We start from the raw sequence: 4529 nt of genomic DNA, 5'->3' as shown, positions 1-4529 counted from the left end.
TAGCCATCATGGAGAATTCACTGGAACACAGAAGGCTGTTTTCCTTCATGTCTGCATTAAAGCCCAAAATACAAAACACTTCCTTCTTTTGGCCCTGGACAGCTGCTTCTTGAAACAGAATTCTGTCGGTCCTTTGCTACTTGAGACACTGATATTTACACGTCTTCCTTTGTAAAGCAAAACTTTGTGGGGGCTGACATGATGGCTCAACTGGCTAACCCTCTGTCATGCACTGTTGGATCCCATAGCCTTGGGACCCTGTCCCTCCATAGGAGACCTGGAAGGGGCTCCTGGTTACTGGGCTCAGATCAACTCATCTCTGGCTGTGTAGACATCTGGGGAGTGAACTACAAGAAAAAAAAAAAGAGCTTTCTATGTGTCTCTCCTTCTCTATAAATCTGCTTTTTTGCAGTAAAAATAAATAAATCTTTAAAAATGTATTTTCCCCCCTTTTTTTCTTAAAATTTGTCAGTAAGCTTCCTTTATTACAACTTATGTTATTTATATAAAGTGTCAGTGAACTTCTGATGACCAGCCTTGGTGACTTTGTATAATTTGGCCTGCCAGATACCTGTGAGTAACAAAATTAAATTGAATGAGAGCCAAAATGGGTATGAGACTGGCTAGGCTATGCCACAGCACTGACCAGTCACTTGAGAGCTGGGTCTTGGGATGGGCCAGGCTGGGCTAGGGTGGGTATTGCAGCCTAGCCCTACCCAGTCTACTCCCACCTCTGGCTTTCATGTAAACTAGTAGGTGTGGTAGCCTAGCCTGGCATGGCATACACCCCATCATGCCAGTGTGCTGTGGTTCAGCCCAGTCTCGCATGGCCTGGCCCGTCCCCAGTCCTGTCTCCTCTGCTCCCCAGTGAGAGTTGCAGCCTAGCAGAGGAGTTCCCCCATTTTACCTACCAGGTCTGCTCTCAGCTCCAGATCTCACATATGCTAGCAGGAACACCAGCCCTGACTGACATGGTCTGCCCTCATCCCCAACCTTGCATTGCCAGCAGGTGCTGTAGACTGGCCCCACCCAGTCTTTTCCCAGTTCTAACTTCCATGTCAGGTGAGTTCCTATCAGGTGAGTTCTATGGTCTAGCCTGACTCAGCCTGTCACTGCCCCCAGCTTTCCACGTAAGCCAGAAGATGCTACAGTCCCACATCGGTGAGTTCATAATTCCGCTATAGAATCTGCCCCCAGATCTAGTTCTCTCACATCGTGGTGGGTGCTGTGGCCCAGCCTGTCATGGCCCGCCCCCTGCTCTGACATTCATGGACAGGCACTGAAAACTAGTCGAGCTAGATGTTGCCCCCTCAGTCCCAGCTTTTCCGAGCAATAGTGGGTGGTAGGGAATGCTATTCAGCGTTATCCAGGTCTCCCATGTGGTTGGGTGCTTTGGCCTGTCCCAGACATGCCATCAGGTTTCCCCCACTAAACCACCCTGTCTCAGCTCCCTCGCTTTTTTTAAGGACTGTGCGTTAAAAAGCAATAGTCCTAGAGAGGCAAGGGAGAAACAAGGAGAAAAGCACATTAAAAAAATATTTATTTGTTTTTACTGGAAAAGCCCCTGGGCCCCTGTTACCCACATAGGAAAACCATATGGAATCCTGGGCTCCTGGCTTTTACTTAACTGAGCCCCTGATTTTGTGGCCACTTGGGGAGTGAACCAGCAGATAAGAGATCTCTGTCTGTTTCTTTCCAAAATACCCTATCTCTGTCATTCAGAGTTTCATATAACTAATAAACAGTCAAGTCAAAATAAAAGAATGAAAACGTCTTGGCTGCTGGAATCCACAGCTGCCTGGTGTGTGTTACTGCAACACAACCGAGCAGGTGCTGACCGACACAGACCACATGGTCACCGAAGAACTCTATGGGTTCTGCTATCTCTGAGCTACTCAGCGGCTTTCGAGGGAATACAGATGCCATCAGTCAGCTGGGGAGGTCCTGTGCACTTGGCTGAGCCATGACTTTCCTAATTTTGTGGGGACGCTGGAAGGCTCTGCTCTCACTCACAGATCCTTTCAGGGGAGGGGTTGGGATGGCTCTTGAAGGGAAGACAGCATCAGCTTCCAAGGGCAGCATGTGTACACTGGAGCTGCCTCTGCCTTCCCTTCCAGAAACTTCCTCACCCATCCCTCAGATTTCCTGGCTTCTCTGCACCTATTCGTGGCACTTGCTGAACAAGATGTGTTGGGGAACAGAGAGGAACTGTGTAGGGTTGTCCTGTCCTTTTTTTGCTTGTCTGGGGGAGGGCCATGGCGACTGAGTGACGGCTTCATGTGTATGATACAGGGGACTCAGGATCCTCCTATTTCCTACCCAGATGAAACAGAATCCTGCTCCCCAGTGATTATACAGCCATGGACTCAGCAATTCCTCTGCCCAGGTGGGATCCTGCCTCCTGCCCCACCCCTGAACTGCCTGGACCCTGAGCAGCTGGGAGACCCACCATCTGGGGTGAGCATGTATCTTCATGTGTTTATGACCACCTGACCCATGGGATGTGCCTTCCCATAACAGCTCTGCCTTAGGGAATGGGTACCGAAACCACTGAATTGGATATGACATATGTGCTTGGGGAAACAGTATGGAAAGTCCACTGAAAATACCAATTTAGATGAGAATGTGGACTCCATGAAATAGGAGTAGGTACTAATGTGTGTTATTTAACATGTTTAGAATCTAAAGGCCAGGAGTCAGTGTGGGGGCAGCACACTGAGCAAATCCACTAGGTGTGACTCTACCAAGGCATGTAGGAGCATGGGGTTTAATTCCTGGCTGCATTTGCCTGTGATCAAACTCCTTGCTATATTAGCTGGGAAAGCAGTACTTGATCCCCTGAAACCCAGGGTGGAGACCTGCCTGGGTAGAGTTCCAGGATCCTGCCTTCAGGGTGACCTAGTCCCAGCTGCCATTTGGGGAGGAGGGGGGTTGATGAACCGGATGTGAAAGAATCTCTTTGTTGCTACCTCTTCCTGTCACTCCAATTTTAAACAAATACTTCTTTAATAAAGTCAAGGGAACACATTTCCCTAGGAACTCCCTTTGGGTTTTAAGCCAAATTGAATTGGTGAAGTATAAAGTGAGGTGTTGTCCCTCAGCACAGTTGAGTGAGGACAAGCATGGCATTTTGCTGAGGGCACCGCTGAGTAAGGGTCGCTTTCACTGAGGGTCCTGACGCTCATGTCCAGTCCATACGGGAGCTCCATTGTTTTGCACTGCATTACTTGAAGGGACTGGAAAGAGTTAACAGAAAATGAAATCAAAGCTTACTTAGACAAAAAAACTTTTGAAATCCATTCCCATGCCTGCAAACCCACAAAGTAAATGTTAAAAAAAAAATACATATGTACTTTTAAAATTTCTTCGGAAGTTAAAGACATTTTGAATTGAGCTTTTGGTGAATTTTGCAACTAACCCTGTGCTTTATCTTATGCTATCTACCTTAAGAACTCAAAATGGGTCTTCACCTGTGCTTCAAGGAAAACAGTGCAAATACTCTTCTTATTTCATTTCTTCTTCTTCCCCAACAAAAAGGGCATCCTCATGGGCTTGCTGCTCTCTGGGCAAGGACAGGGAGCTTCAGCCAACGATGCCAGAGTGAACCTGCCTCACCTCCGCTGACTTTGTTTTCATGTCTGTGACAAAATATGTAAGCACACTCAGTCTTCCACCCACTCATTCAGGTCCCAGGCAGCCTCAATGGCCAGGGCTAGGCTACGGCAAAACCAGGATTCTGAAACTCCATCAGTGTCTCCCATGTGGGTGGCAAGAACCCAAGCACTGAGGCCATCTTCTGCTGCTTGTGCAGGCACACTAGCAGGCAGCTAGCTGGATTAGGAATGGAGCAGCCAGGATTCCAACTGGGATGCTAGCATTTTAATTGGGTTGGCGCTGAGATGAGCTTTTGTGGACACACTAACAAGGCACTATCATTGTTTAAAATTTACTTTTGGGCTTTGAATTCAGATCTAGAACATGTAAATTTCTTCAGGGCTACAGCACCATTTGAACACACATACACAGCTTCAACCAACCTTACCAGCCACCTGGCTCTGTTTCCTCATTGCTCCCTTGAATAAGGCAGCACCTTAGGAACAAAGAGTGAACCCTTTCCAAACATCAGCTCTGCCGATGTCTCAGTATTAGACACCCCAGCCCCGAGAACACTGGGAATAAGCCCAGAGCTCTAAAACAGCAGCAAGGAGCAGAGGGCTGCCTGCTGCTCTGAGGACCACGGTGGAGAATGTGGCTTTCTGGGCTGATGCTATGTGGCTTTCCACAGCAGGTGGATCTGCCACACAACCTTCTGATGAGGAATCTGGTGGTTATCTCAGAAGGAAATGATGCTCATTGAAGACACACTTCTCTCAGCTCTGTTGATGTGAAACATGACCCTGATAGAGTCTTGGGCAGCCGAACATTTGGTCTTAGCATCAGGATGTCAGAAAAATGAACCACCATTTTGAAACCCTACCACTCAGGAGTTAAAACAAAAGGAATGGGAATTTTGAGTGTAAATGTTAGGA

The sequence above is a fragment of the Ochotona princeps genome, chromosome 4 (assembly GCF_030435755.1).
Source record: "Ochotona princeps isolate mOchPri1 chromosome 4, mOchPri1.hap1, whole genome shotgun sequence".
NCBI lineage: Eukaryota > Metazoa > Chordata > Mammalia > Lagomorpha > Ochotonidae > Ochotona > Ochotona princeps.
The sequence above is the reverse complement of the archived record's forward strand: the minus strand, read 5'-3'. Positions refer to the sequence as shown.